This window comes from Rhinatrema bivittatum, chromosome 1 (assembly GCF_901001135.1).
Source record: "Rhinatrema bivittatum chromosome 1, aRhiBiv1.1, whole genome shotgun sequence".
NCBI classification, from domain to species: domain Eukaryota; kingdom Metazoa; phylum Chordata; class Amphibia; order Gymnophiona; family Rhinatrematidae; genus Rhinatrema; species Rhinatrema bivittatum.
Window position 1 is genome coordinate 348273148 of NC_042615.1, and position 20970 is coordinate 348294117.

The window sequence follows — 20970 nt, forward strand, 5'->3', positions numbered from 1 at the left end:
TTTTTCCCTTGCTGTACTGCATCTAGAGTCTGGCTTCTTGTAGTTTCCAGTTTAGTTTCAGTCTGCATGTTTCCATTTTTATTTTATTGTCTTTTTATTCTGTATTTACTGAGATTCCATCTGTGCTTACATTTGTGACCAAGGTGAGGCATTCTGCTAGCATGTAGTTTCTGTGTAGGGATCTATAGCAGCCTGGTTTCTTCTTTTTTCCTACTAGGAGTTGTTTTGGCTTTTAAAGTGTTGCTGTAATGATATTGAGCCCTTATGCTGTGATGTGGTTAGCACAGCCTAGTAAGCAAACCTACTAGGCCAACGCCAACAGCTGGCAAACATGCCCTGGTCTCGGACGAGCTTCGCCTATACTAGTCCGCATTCTTCGCAGGTTGAGTCCTTGGGTTCCTGGGGCCTGAAGGACTTAGGAAAGTCCCAAGGGTGGTCAGAGAGAGTGTCTAGAAATGGGCCAAAGTCAGGACAGGCAGCAAACAGACAGATACCGAGTATGGGCCAGGGGTCAGGGCAGGTGGCAAGAAAGGTGTAGTCAGTGGCCATAGCAGAGGTCGATACTGGGCAAGCAAGATAAGGACCGGATGCGAGAAAGAGGTAAAGCAGGAAGACTAGATGAAGCAAGGTTGCACAAGGCAAGGCCTGAAGGCTGGATAAGGCAAAATTGGAAGGCTGGAGGAGGCAAGGATGGAAGGCTGGATGAAGCAAGGCTGAAAGTCTGGATAAATCAAGGCAAGACAGAGCAGGAACCAGGAACAATTGCAACAACCTTCTGCAGATCAAGGCAGGAGACCCATTGCTGAGGCATTGGAGGGGAGCACAGATGGCACTTAAGTACCCAGTTGCGCTGATGTCATCACATGGCACTGACAGGCTTTTCCTGCCACAGGGCCTTTAAGGGCAGGTATGGTGAGTGCGCGTGTGCCTAGGTAGTCAGCAGGTGAACGCTAGCCTGGAAACATAGGTGGCGTCCATGCCACGAAGACAGATCTGTGGTATCAGGTGGTGGCCAGTGTGAGTGTGGCCAGAAGTGAGGCTGTCCTGCGGCCAGCCAAACTTAACTGTTGCCTTTTTATAGACAGGGTTGTTAAAGTTTGAGTGCTGTTAGTTAGTATTGTTTTGGTATGGGCTATTTACTATATTGTAACTGTAATTCAGTTTATTCCTGGCTTTCTAAGGGCCAAAACCACACCCAACACACATTACAATAGACCTAATATCATATGGTATGGTCACACCTTGACTGCTGTGTGCAGTTCTGGTCACCCTATCTCAAAATAGATATAGCAGAACTGGAAAACGTGCAGAGAAGGGTGACATAAATGATAAAGGGGATGGAATGGCTCTCCTATGATGAGAGGTTATGTGGGCTAGGACTCTTCAGGTTGGAAAAGAGACAGCTGAGAGGGAACATGATAAACTTTCTCCTCCCAGATAAACTTATATCTCCTCCCAGATATATTATGTTAATAATCGCCTAAGATAAATATGTTTATGTCTCGCTACTATATTGTTTTCGTTAATTTTATCACTCTCCAGTTGTTATCGTTTAAAATCTCTCCTGTTTTCCATCTCCCATTTCTTCGCTTCCTGTTTAATGTAACTTTACCTTTCCACTTAGTTGTTAATTGGTTTCCCCCTGTTATATTGTAAACCGGTATGATAAGACCTCGTCTTGAGTATCGGTATAGTAAAAGAAGTTAAATAAATAAATAAAATAAAATAAATCCATGAGTGGGGTGGAATGGGTAAACATAAGACAAAGGAGATCGGTGTAAAAAGGTGCCTTTATTGAAGCTTGCCCGACTCTGGCCGAGTTTCACTCTCTTAAGAGCTGCCTCAGGGGCTACTAAGAGCAAAATTATAAAATTAAAATCAAGATACACACATATATAACATATTGACATGAATGTATGTGAATATATAAAAAAGTAATTGACATACATAAAATACAGTGAAACTGAATAGTGTGCACATATTTTTACAACATACAGAGATGAATTTAAATAATGTGAATAAAATGCACAAAAACAAACATGTGAAAAATAAATTCAAGGAAACACAACAATAAACAAACAATCTTTTTTTGTGAACAAAAAATATGCCTAATTTATTTGAATTGATTAATAAAGATGTAATTCAGATACCAGTTATATATATATGTATGTGTGTGTACTTCATGGTACAAAGGACATAGACGTACTATGGAATTGTTAGTATTAAGTGATTTGTGAATATATACTTCTTAGCACAAAGGACATCATTACATAATGGGAGTGGAAAATGGTCACAATGAGCAAAAAGAAAAAAGTGCCTTCTTTTTATATGTATCGGTTTCTTTTAATTTTGAAAGGTTCAGTTGAAAGTCATCACAGATTGTAAGTGGCCACTCTAAACAGAGCAACTTGGTGTTAAAATCTATCATATATAACAATTAAAAAGTAAAAAGTGCACTCATTTTTTAATATTTTAATTTCTAATTTTTTGTGATCCAACCTTGATTGTTTACCTTAGCTTTCCTTTTTTGTTTTGTTTCATATATTATTAAAGACCATTTGCTTGTTTTTACTTTTTTAATTGTAGTTACTGTCCCGAGGTGAGGAAATAAATCTCCAGGGACATGAACTGGGGGCAGGATAACCTACAGGGCCAATACTAAGCTGAGATCACTCCATATAAACAAACCACTCTCCAGACTCAAGTTGTGCTCCAAATAATAAATAGTTTACCGCAGAATCTTCCGAATCAAACATAATGACAGTGACATTTCAGATTGATTTCTGCATCTAACAGAATCACAGTTCCAGAAATCTTAACTCCTCTCCTTAAGTAACAGTTTATTCTTACAGCAACACAATAGTTCTGGTTACTTTGTTTCTCCTGTTTCCTCAGATTTGTCAGCCCCCATCCTGGTCCTCTCTTTAGTTTCCTCAGATAGCAAAATAGTTACAAGAATGTTTTGTTCAGCTCAAGGAAAAATTCCTTCTGGTCAGCATCAGGATCCTCCGAGCCCCAAAACAAGTTCCCTCTGGCACAGTTTGGCTTCCTGGTGCAGAAAAGTTCCTGACTCAGTTAAGCGCAGATTTTAGCTTTTAACTTCCAACTTCCAGGCAATATTGCGCTCTCTACTTCTTCTCCTCTGCTCTCAAGCCTCTGGAGATTTTTTAAGAGAAAATCCCTGCACTCCTGCCGCTCCCCTCTGAGATCCTGGGTAATGATCACAGCTCCATTCCACTCTCTTTCCTTGCAACCAGGCTCAAGAGAGTCAGGGGTTTTTGGTTTTTTTTATCACTTCTGCTCCATAACCGAACCCTCAGGGAATGAACCCCCTTGTCTATCAAAATGGCAGGTGAGATTATATCTTCTGACAATTAGCTGACCCAGGGCTCTGGAATATTCCTATGCTGGTTCCAGATTAACATTTTGCCCCAATGCATATCCTGTGCACTTCCAACCAATGTTGACACACTGCTTACAATCCCTCAAGGTTCCCATAAAGAGAAAACCTGCATTTTTACCATTAAATGTTTCAGCACATTTAACCTCTAGGCCTTTTCTGTGGCATAGGTGCCAATGTTAAGAACCCAGGACACATTTGCTTAGAAGGTGGTTTAATGAGCTCTGGTTCATAGTGGTCAGGTTGGGGTTTGTATATTTGGCAACAGACAATTGATTTGGTTTTCGGTGGGATGGCCCCAAACATGATTGTAGACCACGGTGTGTTTTCTGATGTTTCTTCCCAGACTCATCTTTCTCATTCTCTTTTCCACCTCCTTAGAATAGTCTGGGTGGTTTCTCACAAACTCTGAATTTGAGATTTTGATGATTCGTCTGTCTACTTTTCATGGTGGTGCTCTACACAATTCATATGGATAATATAGGCCAAAATCAGCCAATACACACCTCCTCACAACACTTTCAGCTTAGGAAACTCTCAGGAGACTTTTAACATTGACAACTCTGTTGGGAGCTGGTTCTTAAGATCAGGGTATAATGGCTGTTCAAGTAGGTCTCTTCTGGGTAAAGCTGAAAAGCACAAGGAGATTTCACTGGTTATTGGTGAAATTGAAAAGGTTGAAATGGGATATGCAGCCTCTGTTTGTCTTGCAGCCCCAGATGAGCTTGTTTATTCTTCTGTATGTGGCAGGTTCCCAGGCATAGATGTTTACACGTTTCCTCAACGCAGGTCTCCCTCGGTCACTGGAACTTTCTGCCTCCCGTTCTCTAGGCCAAAAATATTTAGTCTCTCTTTCTCGTTTGGTTCCCTATGCTGTCGAAGTTTCCTCCTCTGCATCCACTATTTGCTCTAAGTGGGGGCAGAAACCTTCTCTTGGGCCTCCTTTTCGGTTACCTGGATGCCTGGTGTCGTCTTTACTTCTTTCTTCACTGGAGGCTGTATCTCTCCCACTACCATGGTAGATTCCAGAGGCTTTAGTGGAAAGACCTCCAACAGTTCTTGGACAGAGATGACAGCATCTCCCGCACTTGGAAAAACTGATAACTCCTTGGCTGTGCAACCTGCAACTTCATACTGTGATCCCCTAGCCTAGGACATGCTGCCTCTTCAAAAGCAAAATGGATCCACAAGAGTACAATGATGGTCTCTCTAGAAAAATCTAGGACAGTTCCATTTCTAGCTTCCACCTGGGAGAGTTGCAAACTTAGTCAACACTTTTACCCCCCCATACCCAAATGGTATAATCCTGATTACAGCTTGTAGGGGACTCACAGTATCCCTACAAATGCTTAGCTATCTTAACTACACACTACATAGAGGAAGCAGAAACATCAAGGAATTATGTTGGAACTATTAGCTGAAATAATTAATAGCAATATGTTGCTGGGTCTTTTACAAAAATAAAACTAAAGAAGTCTAACGATAAACCTGCAGAAAGAACCTCAGGGTTTCAAATACTTTAAGTATTCACAAATGCACATATCATATGAATATCCAATAGCAGAAATGCATTAAGTTGGAACAGAGAGTTCCTCATCAAAAAGATATTTGTTCAATTAAAAAAATGAAAGAAGTGAGTTGGAGAGAAAAGTGTGTATAAAAGTGGGGATTTTCTTTTTAAAATGGCAATATTGACCTTAAAGTTGCTGTAGTTATGACGATTAGAATCCTTCATTTTCCGATTTCATTTTATTTTCCCCAGGAATTTATCAGTGCTTGTAACAACAAGAGCAAAAATGATATTTACCTGGAAAAATAAATCGGTTTTCCCCTGCTTTCTCTTATTTTTTTTGTTCTTAAAACATTGATAAATTGTCAGGAAAAATAAAATAAACATGGAAAAATGAGAGTCCATAATTATGATCATTAGAAAATCCAAATACATTTTTTTTTAGCAAAAACTTTAAGCACGCAGTTAAAAATCAAAGTGTTTGAGGAAAATAAAAAAAGCTGTCCAGAGAAACAGAGCACAGGTCCAATGATTATCCATGTGCCATGGCTATAAGCAAAGGTTCCTCAAAATGGTATTACACTGAAGGTCCCTAATAGCCTAAAAGTTATGACTTTTGACTGTTTTAATCGAGAGGTCTGTGCCTGGGCTAAGCCCTCCTTGTCATTGAAATACTTGACTGGCAGGCACGGATCCTCACAGTCAAAAGACATCCAAGTGACCGAGCAATGACAAGATCCACTTGAGTGAAAAATTCAGCAAACTGTCAAGCACAATGGGTGTCAGAAGCACATTGTTACTCATCCTAATCAGAGTAATTGTGTGCTGGGACGAGAGGGTAGGAGTGGGGAAGAGAAGGAAATTAATGCCTACCTGCTGGCAACAATGCCACTTCATTTAACCTCAAACAGGCCAGGCACTGCTATCATTTCTCCCCGGCACTCTCATAGATTTCAGGTGTCAAAACAGCTTCTCATTTGCAATGTATGACAATTTCCTCACATCGAAAAAGACACTGTCGCAAGTCAATAGACTATAAATTGCACTTGGAAATAGGATTATCTTAACTAAAGCTTGCCTGCGTCTCCTGGGAAGCCAATGGCAGGCAACTTCCCCTTCCCCCCTTCCTTTTAATAATTTGTATGTTTAGGTGTTCGGTCAATTTACTCTACACTTGTAATGTCTTACAGCTCAGGGCCATCCATCATATTCGGTGTGACAAAAATATCCTGCTACAATATTACAGGTTATTAAAAGGGATGATGGGAAAGCGCTGCATGCATTTACTGGGCCTCTTTTCTCATTTCAAGCGAGCTGCCATGGACCTAATCTGATGATTCATCTCTTCTCTATCAACAGGTGGAGGCTAAGAGAAGGCGCTGATGAGCTGCTCTCGTGCATGTCATTTTTCTTCTCTTTCATCTTATTCGCAAATGGCATCACCAAACTCATTGGAAAGACAAAAAAAAGGAGGAATGGATTATCAGCGGAGATGCACGGTAAGGCCCTCATGGTTTCCCGGGGAGGGGGTGGGGGGGGGAGTAGGGATTTCGTGTTTCATTAAACTCTGCCTTCATCTTTATGACTTGGCCAGCAATGGCCCAGGGGAGAGGTAGTTTCAGGCTATCAGATCTCTGCCACAGGAGTCTAACATAGTGCAGGGGATGCTGACTCGCCAGCATCTTGGAAGTTTCAGTTGGATATAACAAAGTGGATTAGCTTTCCTGAGCAGCTGGCACATTTCTCTTTTCCCACTTATTGAACAACGTGCAGCAGTGCTGCTAAATGCAGCAGCTGGATTGTTCCACTGTGTTCAGCTGGGGAAATTTACCCCCCTTTTTTCAGATTTCTTACAATAAAATCGAAAGATTACAAAGCACTTTATAATGGGGTCTTTGCAATAAAGAGTAGCATACACACTAAGGTTATTTAGCTCGCACAAAAAAAATAGGATGTATGCATTAAAATCCTAGCCTGGAAACTAAACTGTCACAGAATGTTAGTGGAAACACTAAAATGAGGGAATGTCATATGCAAATTAAGATTTAGCAGGTGTACCACAATGTGTGTACTCTCCACTGCCTGCTATATCCTAATAGTTAATATCTGCCTTGGACTAGTGTTAACTTTTTAAGGTGCACACTGATCCTCCAACCTATCAATTTCAAGGGACCTCTAGTGCCTAGAACCCTCCGCACCCCAAAAAAAGAAATAAGCACCCACCAACACCCCTACCCCCAACATAAGAAAAAATGGCCTTGGAGAACCCTAGGTACCCCCTCTCCTACCTCACCAGAAGAATAAAGAAGCCATGGTTTTTCACCTGTCTCAGCCCACACACATACTCACACCCCAAGAGGCTTGGCAGCCCACTATACTCCCCCATATACACCCATAAGAACATAAGACTTGCCAAACTGGGTGAGATGAAAGGTCCATCAAGCCCGGTTTCCTATTTCCAACAGTGGCCAAGCCAGGTTAAAAGTACCTGGCAGGATCCCAAGGGGGAGATAGATTCCAAGCTGCTTATCCCAAGAATAAGCAGTGGATATCTGCAACTCTTACCTTAATAATTGTTCATGGATTTTTCCTCCAGGAACTTCTCCAAACCTTTTTTAAATGCAGCTACACTAATAGCTTTCACCACATCCTCTGGCAATGAATTCCAGAGCTTAATTATGCATTGAGTAAAAAAATATTTTCTATTATTAGTTTTAAATATATTACCTAGTATCTTCATTGTGCGTTCCCTGGTCTTCGTACTTTTTGAAAGTGTGAACAACTGATTAACGTTTACTCATTCCACTCATGATTTTATAGACCTCTATCATATCTCCCCTCAGCCATCTCTTCTCCAAGCTGAAGAGTCCTAACTTCTTTAGCCTTTTTTCATAGGGGAATTGTTCCATCCCCTTTATCATCTTGGTCGCCTTTCTCAGTACCTTTTCGAATTCTGCTATATCTTTCTTGAAATATGGTGAACAGAACTGCACACAATACTAAATATGAGATCGCAGCATGGAGCGATACATAGGCATTAATGATGTTCTCTCTTTTATTCTCCACTCCTTTCCTAATAATTCCTCACATTCTATTTGCTTTCTTGGCTGCTGCTGCACACTGAGCAATAAACACCTAGATCCTTTTCCTGAGTGGTGACTCCTAATGTGGAACATTGCATTATGCAACTTATGTAGCAAAGGATCAAAATTCCCAGCAGCCCCAACTTAACTCCCAAACCCCTCAGCACTAAAGATCAATATCCCTAGCAGCCCAAATATAACAATCCCAAACATTTCATTCTTCACCCTGCATATAAGATCAAGACCCTCAGCAGCCCCTACATATCCTCCTGAACCAAAGATCAAGTCCCCTGGTAGCCCCTAAATAATTCCTCCAATCCACCCCGTGCACAAAAGATCAAGGTGCTCAACAGCCCCCAAAGAGCCTCCCACCCACCCCTTACCAAATCACCAGTCAGCCACCTCTAAACCCCCCCACCACCACCACCACCACCCCTCTTCCTGCCTCTTTCAATGAGGATCATAAAGAGAATTGGTACAAGAGAGATCTTAGCTGTCTTTAGACCCATGCTTACTGACTTGATCTTCTGTGCCAGGGGGTTATGTCAAGGACGTTAGGGATTTTGATCATAGGTTCAGAGTAGATTGGGGGTTATATGAGGGCTGCCAAGGACCATGAGCTAGTTTGCGGAATTGGAAAGGTCAGGGCAACTGGGGAGTTTTTGATCTTTTGTCGAGGGAAAAGTATGAAATCCCCCATACTAACTGACCGTTTTGTTAGGATTTGTAGGTTAGTGGACCCTTGGCCCGAGGTGAGAGGTGGTACTGCCCACGGGGAGGAGCCCCGCTGAGCCTCACTGTCAGAGCTATAGGCAGCACAGCCCAGCGAGTAGGAAGAGAGTAGGAGACTGGGCTGTGGGAGAAAGGAGCCAGAAGGATCCCCCTGGTGGTGGAGTGCTGAACAGGCCCTGAGGAGCAGGGAGTGCAGAGAGCACGACCCCGGGGGCGGAGCCACAGGGAGAGAGTGCACAGAAGGAATGACGTAGGTTACCCGAGACACAAGGAACCCAGGGGGTATCTGAGAGTGGGGAAGTGTGGTACAGTCTCAGAGTGTAGGCAGGATGCTACCCCGAGGAGTGGGGAGCAAGATGTAGCAGAAACAAGGCATCGGCCCAAGGACCGGGAGAGCACCAAGCAGTCACAGTTCACAAGCGCTGAACCAAGGAACGGGAGGCCCGGCTGGACCCTAGTGATGGCAGTGGCCCGCGGAGCGGGGTACACCAGCGCTGGTTCTTCACGAAGCAGAGTAGTTCAGCAATGGTCTGCAGAGTGGGGTACACCGAAGTGGAGGCTCACGAGCAGAGTAGTTCCTGAAGCTGACCCCAATGAGCGGGGGAAGGTAGACAGCATCTGAGGCACAGGGCCCTCCGAGGAGCGGATAGCCAGAGACTGGAGCAGGGCCCCCGAGGAGCGGGTACCCGAGAGTGTCTCACGCCAAGGGAAGCAGAAACCAGGAACCGGTGTCCGAAGAGAGAACAGCAGGGTTCAGCAAGGAGGGAACTTGTTGCCAAGTTGATTAGAGCCAGGCCCCGATGGTGCTTAAGAGTCCAGGGCTAGTGATGTCATCAAGAGGAGATGCCCCTGTGGTTCCCGCCCTGGCGTCCTTAAAGGAGGGCCATGGAGTGCACGCGCGCACCTAGGAAGGCCCGGGAGAGACATGGCGGTTGGCAGCATCCTGGCCGCCCTGGGGAGTCCTGGAACGGAGCCATGAGGGTCGGAGGTGGCCAGCCACATCTGCAAGTCTTCCTAGAGGAGAGAGAGAGCAGCGAGGCACGAAGTGAGTAATAGCGGTCGCAGCCGACCGATGGTCATAACACCTTTCGCTTTGGGGATTTCCAGATGCAGCATGCACAAACTGCACGTTTAGGCTTAAGAGGTAATTTTCAAAGGAGTTACACATGTAACTGTAACATACTATTGTAGCAATTTTCAAAAATCATTTACGCGCATAAAGTGCACTTACACGTGAATATCCTATGGACAATTCAATGGCATATATTGTAGCAATTTTCAAAAGCCCGCTTACATGGGTAAAGTGCATTTACATGTGTACAACCCGATTTTAAGCATGCAAATGCTTTTTAAAATCAAGCCCTTAGTGTGCACACTATTTTTGTACGCTCTTCTAAAAAGGCTGCTTTTTAGCTGGCCCAAAAACAATTTAGTGCATCACCCATGAAATGCTGTTATACAGTGCACGGTAAAAATGTTTAGTCTGCACATGCTAACATTTTTTAGCACAAGTTTTAGTGCATCATCTCAGTATGATACAGTACTAGGTGTTGTGCTCTATACTACTTCTTACCTGAATGTCTCCATAAAACAAATATACACTTGTCCAGACCTGCACATTGTAACACTCTTATGCAATAAAAGGCATCAAACACCAGGCCTATTAACTGATAAATGATGGCAGCAAAAAGGTATGTTTTAGTCAAAGGTTGTATAGAACTGGGTCATTTTATACGGTTATTCTTAGATTAATTAATGTCCATGAGAGTTCTATGAAAATCAATATTTCTGGTTCAGTATCCTCTACTTCCATGAAGCAAGACATACGTTATGCCTGTTGGTCGCAGACTGTTATGACCACGAGTACTCACTGCTTGCATCATGCTCCTGCCCTCCCCGGGTCTGTTAGCTGCGCGGGCCTGCATACACCATCACCTTTCTCAGGACTCCTTGCAGCGGCATGGACGCCGCTACTTCCTACTTCGATGACAGGCCTGCCTAGGTGCGCATGCGCATCACAGGCCCCGCCTTTGAAGCTCAGGGGCGTCCCTGATTGATGATGTCATCGGACTCCTGAACTTAAGCTCCACCTTCGCCCGCAGCATGCCAACTTGGCAACAAGTCCCGTACGAGTCCTCAACTCCTGCCTCGTGTTCCTGAGACGTCGCTACATGCTAGCTCTTGGACCCTGTCTGGCACCCGCTTCTCGGGGGGTCAGTGTGCACTCCTACTGGGACTTGCTCTCCTGGCCTACCCCGCTCCTCGGGCTGCCTCTGCGCCTCTTGGATCCTACTCGGCAACCAGCTCCTACTACTCGGGTCTCCCTTGGAACACTGCGGCAACCTGTGAGTTCCTTGGCTAGCTTTCCCCGTTCCTCGGGGTTGCGCCTGTGTTCAGCAAGACTGTCCGTGCTCTCCCGCTCCTCGGGCCACGCTCACCACTCAAGAGACTGCCTTGAGCCTCCCCGCTCCACGGAGTTGCTTCGGGATATTTAACTACTGTCAGTTGTCCCGCTCCTCGGGCCAGCTTCTCTTCTAGTCAGCCGGTTCTCCTCCGATCTCCAGGTTCCTGCCTACGTCAGCAGCTGAGATCGAGACTGGGCTTTCCTGCCTCGTGGGTTGGCCTGCGCCTTCAAGTCTACGCCCACTATGCTGCAGTTCCGCCCTTTGGGGCTGTCTTCCTGGAGAACCTTCTGCACAGCTATTCCTGCGCCTACTGCTCCGCGGCCTCTCTGGTGCCTCTTTCTCTTCAGGGCCTCACTCCAAGTACTGCCTACTGTCTTCACCCTACGGGGGTCAATCATAAGCGTAAAATCAAAATAATAAGAATATATATTTCAATACAACTGAATAAAACATCCTATAATTAAAAAATTTTCCAAACCAGAATAAAATATTTCAAAACAGCAGTCACATCAAACACCCAATAATTAAAATCAATAAGGATAAACAAAATCCCTTGCTCTCCCCTAGCAACGTTTGATTCCAAACACCTTGAGATTGTTGGGGGTGTGCATAGGCTCTTTTTGCTTTCATATACACACATTCTCTAACCCACATACTCACATGCTCCCTGACACACACAGTCACACATACACTCACATGCTGACACACAGACAATAAATCACAAATATTCACACATGCACTCTCAGACGCTGTCACACATTTAATCAGTAACCCATATACTCTCACACACTGATACACACACACACACATACATACTGACACACATGATCAGTCACACATACACTCCCACACATGCAGTCAGTCATACACTCACATGATCATATTATTAAAAATAAGATATCTTAAATATGATAATGCCTCCTCAGCTTTTGACTTCTGGGATAAAATCAATGAGATAGCAAATACCCTATGCCCAGTACAGAAAAAATCTTTGCAAAATGCATGCAACACCTCTAAAATTGTCTAATTTTGACTTCGTCCTTTTATGTTTTATTTTATGTCAATTCTATTTGTTGATTATTTTGTATGTTTTTATGTAAATCACCTAGAGCTTTTGCATAAGTGATACAGAAATTTTAATAAACAAAATAAACTAATCAAATAGAATTAAGAAACCTTGGTATAATGAAGAGCTAAGACACACCAAACAAACCCTGAGAAAATCTGAAAAGCTACAGAATCCCTAGAAAATTACAAATCCCTATTAACAAAATACCGTTAACAAATCAATAAAGCAAAAAAAGACTATTACACTAAACAGATTCATGGTGTAATATTCAATTCCTAACTACTATTCGAAACAGTCAAAAACTTAATCAAGGACCATTCTACATCCAACACAAATAACCACAACTTTACAAAGAACTCCTGTAATGAATATGCCACTTCATTGCTAGACAAAATCAATAGGTTAAAAACACAATTCTCCACCTGCTTACCAACAAAAGAACAGGAAGAAAAACATGAGCAAGCAAAATGGAACACTTTTGTCACAGTATCAAAACTTGAAACTAACCAAATCAGTATTAAAATTAAACCAGCTATTCACCCACTGGACCCAATCCCTGCAAGTTCCCTAAAAACAGTACACAGCGTAATAACATCAACAATAACAATGATGATCAACTATTCATTATCAGAAGAATTGGTCCCAGATAGAGCAAAACAGGCCATAATAAAACCAATCCTAAAAAGTAAAGCTGGCAGAATGGATGATTGGGACAATTATCGACAAATCTCCAACCTGCCTTTCATTGCCAAAGTCCTGGAAAAAAGCAGTGCTATCACAACTAGAAAGCTGCTTAGAAGACAACAATATTCTATATTCAAACCAATTTGGTTTCAGAAAAGATCGCTCACCAGAAACCCTACTCATTTCCTTAACCGACCCAGTACTAAAGGGGTTTAACAATGACGATTCCTATATCTTGGTACTAATCCATTTTACAGCAGCCTTCGACACCATGGACCACACTCCACTGTGTCATCAGTTGAGAAAAATTGGAATAGGCAGATAGATCATTCCAAGTAAAATTAGACAACCACTTAACCGACACCTTCCCAATGGACACAGGTGTTTTCCAGGGATCTGCACTCTCGCTACACTATTCAACATATATATATGCTACCCCTATGTACATTACTAGCGGATCCAGGAGTCAACTTCTTCCTATATGCAGATGTCATACAATTCTACATCCCATTTGACAAATAATTTGAAAAAAACTGTTTCGTCCCTGTCCACCTACATGAAGGCAATACAACAAAAACTGTCTTAACTGAAGCTAACTCTAAACACAATAAAAATTGAAATTATGTGGTTAAGGAGAAACTCCATGTTAATCAAACCCGCCAACCTTAGACCTTTGAAATTTTATCATTACACCCTCAGATCAAGTATGAGATCTAGGAATTCAAATCAATAAGAACTTGTCAATGAGAAAAACATATAAGTAAAATAATTAAAATCAGGATATACCAAGCTGAAAATACTAAACCGACTGAAACCATTGCTAACAATACAAGACTTTTGCATGGTTTTACAAACTTTAATATTTTCAGATATAGATTACTGCAACTCCCTATTACTAGGCATACCCACAGGACTACAAATAAACACTACAGTTATTACTACAAAATGCCTCAGCCATACTTTTACTAGGAACAAGGAAATTTGACCACATCATCCCCTCGTTGATAGCACTGCACTGGCTTCCTGTACAATCCAGAATTCAATATAAAGTATTATCTCTAACTTTTAATATCAACAATAACATTAACCCATGTTTAATAGGAGTGACTCTACAACCATATACCCCGCAGAGAGTCCTAAGATCACAAAACAAAGGACTTCTAAAGGTGCCTACAATACGGAGCACCCACCTAACACAAATACAAGACAGAATGTTTTGCATAGCCGGCCCTAAACTATGGAACTCTCTTGCAGAGTCGCAACTCCAGATAACAGAAAGAAAAAATTTCAAACAAGAACTAAAAACATGGCTCTTTATAAATGCATACAAACTAACGTAAAACTCCAATATGCTAATATAGCTGTCAGAACATTAGACTATGCTAACAGACTGAGCAATAAGCATTGAGTGATGTATATTGAATATAACATGAAAGATAATGTAAGGGAAATCTTAGGTTATAATTCTACTTCAAAGCACACTAATTAATCTTGATGTATTGACCAAGAATACACATTTACCGTTGAGATGAAATAGATTATGTATAAAATCGACCTAGAAAATATATTTGCTAGAAAATGTATATGCTGTTATATTGACCTAGAATATGAACATTGAAACGGAATGAGAATGTTGACTCAGCAACCGTAGGCTGATATTGTAAACCATTGTGATCTTATTTTTGAATGACAGTATATAAAATGCCTAACTAAATAAAATAAAAATAAATATACTCTCAGATGCTGACACTCACACGATCAGTCACATATAACACTCCCACATGTTTACTGACATACACATACTTACACAGACTCTGACTGCCAACACAAATGTCCAGTCATTCACACACTCTCTCTTCTGCCTTCTCCAGAGTTTAAACGCTGCAGCAGCTACTGTGAATAATAAAAAAAAACTTTATACTCACTTATTGGTGGTTAGGGGATCCAGGCAAAGCCCTGGGATAATGGTGTCTCTGTGGGCTGCCTGTTGCTATGGGAAATTGTGTCTCTTGCTGTGGGAATAGCAGGCTGCAAGCTTCAGTACTCTATTTAGTGGGGTTTTTTTGTTTTGCTGGGGTCCGCAGCAGAGGTTGAGTCGGCAGAGGAGACATGAGGCGCAGCTTCCTATCCTCTCCCCCACTTTCAGCTGCCTCTCCTCCCTGGCTCTGCCTCCGCCTCCCTACCGCCTCCCACCGAGAGGTAGAGCCGCAGAGGAGAGGCAGCTGAAGGTGGGGGAGAGGATCCAAGAGAGCCGCGAGAAGATAGGGAACTGCACGAAAAACATGGAAACAGCAGAAGGGGACTTAAGAGTCGCTCATCCCGCTGTAATCACATTTTTCACCACCTACGGGAGGCCATGGAATCCACCGGAATGCAGCAGAACAGGCCAAATACGGGGACTCCTACTGTGTGAGAAGCACTGGGGACCTGGTGTTGGTTGCGGCGGCTCTGCAGGCAGGAAGCTGCTGCAACCCTCACCAACCACGTGATTGGGGGATTGGCCCACCGGGGCATGCCCAAAGCCCCAATAGGCCAATCCGAATCCAATATGAATATTCATCACCAAGTCAGTGGTTGTGACATTCACAAACAACATTGCCTCTTTGTTATATAATTTGGTAGCACCAGCAAACATATTGAGACCAGCTTTCAAAGGCAATTAGGCCGATAATTCATAAGCTATCCAGCTAAATGCCTTTGAATAGTTTCAAAAGTTGGCTAAATGCCAACTTTTGAAAATCACTGGTACTTATCCAACTAACTTTTAGCTTGAAAAGTCATTATCCAGCTAAAAATAAGTCAAATAAACTTTTTGATGCGTGGGAGGTGGACCCATGGGCCGAGGTGGGGTTGACACTACCCATAGGAGGGATCCTACAGGTCCCCACCATCAGCAGGCGGAGTGGACTGACTGACAGATGCCAGCTGGAGCTTCACCAATACCAGCCCTCATTCCCCGCGGGTTGAGCCTTTGGGTACTGGGGCCGGCTGGAGTTAGGTGGGCCTCCGTATGTAGTCATCGATGAGAAGATTAAGAGGTCAGCCCAGAGGCAGCAACACTGAAACAGGAGACTCTGTACTGGACGAGGCAGAGTCCCAGAGACCCGGGCGCCAATAGGAACCAAAGTCTGATAAGGGGCGCCCAAGCAAGAACAGGCCAAAGCCTGAAAGGCCAAGTCCAGGAAGAAGACAGTGGAGACATCATAGAACAAGCTGAAGTCAGGGCAGGTGGCTATCAAGGAGTGGAGGCAAGGCAAGGCTGAGGTCAAGTCCAGGAGAAGAACAATAGCGTGGTCAGGCGAAGTAGACATCTGGAATAGGAGATGATACGTAGCATGGTCAGGTCAGCAGAGGTCTGGACTAGGGGATGATCCGTAGGGTGGTCAGGCAGAGCAGAGGTCTGGACTAGGAGATGATCCATAGCATGGTCAGGCGAAGAAGAGGTCTGGACTAGGAGAAGATCCATAGCGTAGTCAGGCAAAGCAGTGGTCGGGTCCAGGAGATCAGTCTGAAAGGAAAGCTGGGTAGCATAAACACAGGAACGAAGAAGACAAACCAGGAACAGGAATTCGAAGGGATCAGGAACATGAAGGAATCACCAGGAGGCAACGAAGTACACGTCCAGCGTGGAGACCTGTTGCAAAGGCGACCAACAGGAACTGAGCCCGGCCTTATATTCCAGAGCCTCAGCGATGTCATCATCCAGGACCGCGGACAAGTTCCCGCTGCGGGCCTTTAAAGTAAGCAGAGATGCGCGTGCATGCCTAGGGAGGGGCGCGGCCTGGACAACGGCGTCCCTCCGAGGATCACGCAGAGAGGCCCGCCAAAGAGCACAGGAGTCCATCATAGAACCAGGAGCACCGGGGAAGGCCCAGGGGCAGAGCCGGCGGCCTACAGCCGTGAGGGAAGTGGAGCCAGACACTGGATTAGGCGGGCCTGCCGCAGCTGGCACACGTAACAGTACCCCCCCCCCCTTGGAGGTCTTGGTTTGCCCGGATGAGCACGATGAAACTGGAGGAGGAGGTTTTTAATCCAGGATGTTACGAGCTGGTTCCCACAAATTCTCTTCTGGGCCATACCCCTCCCAGGAGAGGAGGCATTCCCAATGGCGGCCTCTATGGCGAACATCAAGAACTTCATGGACTTTGTAAGTGGTTTCGGACTCCGCAACCAGCTGGGATGGTTCAGGAACCTTGCATGAAAGCCAGGACAGGATTACTGGCTTCAGAAGTGACACATGGAAGGTATTGTGGATTCCCAAGGTTGGTAGCAGCCGAAGCTGGTAAGTAACAGGTCCAACACGAAAAGTGACTGGGAAAGGTCCAATGTATCTAGGTGCGAACCTCTGAGAGGGTATCTTAAGACAAATGTATCGTGTACTCAACCAGACGTTCCGGCAAGGGAGGAACTCAGGAGCAGAGCGTCAATGAATATCCGCAGACTTCTTGGCCTGGGTTCCAGCTTGGCATTGGCGAAGATTCATCTGATTCCAGAGAGCCTTGAGGGCATCTGCAGTAGCTTGCACCGCAGGAGAAGGTACTGACAGCGGTATGGGTAGAGGTGGTCAAGGCTGCTTACCATAAACAATGGAGAAAGGTGATATGCCTGTGGCAGCGGCAATATGGGAGTTATGGGAGAACTCCACCCAAGGAAGGAGTAAGGACCAGTTGTCTTGATGGTTATTTATATGGGCATGAAGAAAGGCCTTCAAAGAGTGATTCATAATTTCAGCTTGTCCATTGGCCTGTGGATGGTAAGCTGTAGTGAGGCTGATGTAGATACCAAACTTACTGCAAAGAGCGCGCCAGTAACGGGCAACAAACTGTGGACCTCTGTCCGAAATGATGTCCTTGGGTAAGCCGTGTAGACGAAATATGTGGAGAAAGAACAGGCTTGCCAATTCTGGAGCAGAAGGTAAGCCCGGTAATGGAACAAAATGGGCCATTTTTTAAAACCTATCAATGGTAACCCATATGACCGTGTGACCTTTAGATGGTGGCAGGTCCACGATGAAATCCGTGGAAAGATACGTCCATGGTTCTTTGGGAGCAGGAAGTGGTTGGAGCAAATCCCAAGGTCGACCGACTGGGGGTTTCTGTTGAGCACAGGTATTGCAGGAATCGACGTACACTCTTGAGTCAGAGACCATAGTGGGCCACCAGAGGAATCGCTGGAGCAGAGCTAGAGCTCATGCTCGCCCTAGGTGGCCAGCAAACTTGGAATCACGTACCCATCGGAGAACTCTTTCCCAGAGGCGACGGGGCACAATAGTTTTCCCAGCTGGGACTGGGTGAGTCACAGACAAGCAGATACAAGCTGGGTCAATGATATGATCAGGTTCTTCAGGAATGTCTTCAGGTTCGAAGGAACGAGATAGGGCATCTGCTCAGAGATTCTTTTCTTGTATCTGGGTGATACCAGAGTTCAAAGTTGAACCTAGAGAAGAACAAAGCCCATTGGGCTTGACGGGCATTGAGACGCTGGACATGACTCAAGTGTTCAAGATTCTTATGATCAGTAAATATCGTAAATTTATGCTGAGCGCCCTCTAACCAAGGGCGCAGTTCCTCCAAGGCTAATTTAATAGCGAGTAATTCTCAGTCTCCAATACTATAGTTTTGTTCTGCAGGGGAGAACTTGCGAGAATAGAAAGAACATGGAACCAAAGATCTGGATGTTGAATGTTGGCTTAGAACTGCCCCGTTCCCAATAGCAGAGGCGTCCACTTCGACCAGGAAGGGGCAGTTTGGGTCACGATGATGAAGGCAAGGTCGAGCAAGGAATACCTCTTTGAGGCACTGAAAGGCTGTGACGGCTTCCAGGTTCCAGTTCCAGGTATCTTGGCCCTTATGGGTCATCGCAGTGAGAGGAGCCATCAAAGTCGAATAATGGGAAATGAAATGGCGGTAATAGTTTTAAATCCAAGAAATCGTTGCAATGCTTGGAGGCCTACGGGCCGAGGCCAGTCTTGGATTCCTTTAAGTTTTTCAGGGTCCATAGAAAATCCCTGCTGTGAGATTATGTACCCCAGGAAGGGCAGACTAGACTGTTCAAAGAGATACTTGTCCAACTTTGTGAAGAGATGATTCTCACAGAGACGCTGAAGGACCATGCGCACATCTGCACGGTGCATAACAAGATCCTTAGAGAAGACAAGGATATCATCAAGGTATGCTACGACCTTGATGTACAAGAGGTCTCTGAAGATCTCATTAATCATCTGTTAAAATACTTCTGGAGCATTACAAAGGCCAAAGGGCATCACCAGATATTCGTAATGCCCGTCCCTTGTGGTAAAGGCCGTTTTCCAGATATCTTCGGGATGGATGCGTACCAAATTGTAGGCTCCGCGTAGATCTAATTTGGTGAAGATGGAAGCTCCTTGTAAATGGTCGAAGAGTTCTGAGATCAAGGGCAATGGATACAGTAGATTAGTCTATGAACTCTACACAATAAGCATAACTATAATACTATGTGTGATAAAACTACCCGTGTACGTACCTTGGTACCATTGGTTTTGAACTACTTCACTAAATGATTATGTCTAATGATTTATTGTAACCGAACCTTTGATGGCACCTGTTAGAATGTACTATAGTACACTTTCACCTACATTAAATATGTGCCTACATGTAAACCGTTGTGATGGTATTTAACTTAGCAACGGTATAGAAAAGTTTTTAAATAAATAAATAAATAAAAATACTTGTCTTTACGAGTGATGGTATTCAAGCCGCGGTAATCAATACACGGCCTTAGGGATCCGTCTTTCTTCATAACGAAGAAAAATCCCACTGACGGGAGAAGTTGATGGTTGAATGAACCCTTTAGCTAGGTTCTCTCGGATATACTCCATCATAGCTTTAGTCTCTGGTAGTGACAGAGGGTAAGTCCGCCCTTGAGGAGGCGTAGTTCCAGGCAAGAGCTCAATGGGACAATCAAACCTCCGATGAGGTGGAAGGATGTCTGCCTTCTGCTTTGAGAAGACATCTTCAAAGTCAGCTTCACTAGAATCCCTCAAATGAACTGCAAACTCCACTCATTCTCCTCCGAGTATTCACACACCGACACTGAAAATATCACTGGTTGGAAAGGAACTTCCCCTACTATAAGCTATTAGCAGGAGGGGGGGAGGGGACAGCGCTGTTGGTCAATCTAAATCTCTCAAGGAAACCCAATCTGCCTGCATAAAAGGAAGAGCGATGACTCTCACTCCTCTTTCCACACTCTTCGGCTCCCCCACCCCCTTTACCTGGGAATCCGTACATTTTAACTCTCAATGCAGTAGCATAACATTAGCTTACTGCATCGGGAGTTAAAAAAAAAAAAATTAACCTGTATGTTAAGAAATTTCAACGCACAGTTTTAATGCACAGATTATTGCATCAGTCTGCTTATTGGCCAATTCGAAGTGTGCACTGAAGCAGGTGTAAAGTTATTCAGGAACAGGTGCCCAAATAACATTAGCCTTAACCAGTTATGTTCAGAAGAATATAGCCGGTTAAGTGGTGATGAGCTTTAAAATATATATATATAGTGGCGCGTGGACCTGGCAGTGCTCCGCCCCCAACTGAATGACAAAAATGTGCCCTGCCAGGCCGAGCCCCCAACCCCATGTACTATTCCTTACAGAAAAAAAAACCTGAAGGCAGGTGCTGGCCTCTTCTGCTCCCCAGTTCGGTTATGGTTTTTCCACAGTGTGCTCTCCTGTGCTCCTCCTCCTACCCCATACCCCAACCCTAACCCTCCCACCCTCCCGGTATCTTTTCAAATGCCTGTCTTATGTCAGGATCACGGAACACTGCTACCTCAATCCTGGCCAGCGATTAATGCATGGCTATTCGCAGCTGGTAGCTTGCGCTTCCTATGTTGCTGACAGGGCAATGCAGAAAGCACCAGCCAGGATGGCGATAGCCATGTACTGAGATCCAGGCAGAAGACAGACATTTGAAATGGTCCCTGGGGGTTAGGATTGGGGGGGAGAGGCACAAGAGGACAGGTTGTGGCAAAAATTATACAGAGCCGGGGAGTGGGAGGAGGAAGCCAGTGCCAACCCATCAGACTTTTATTTGCAAAGAATGCTTTGA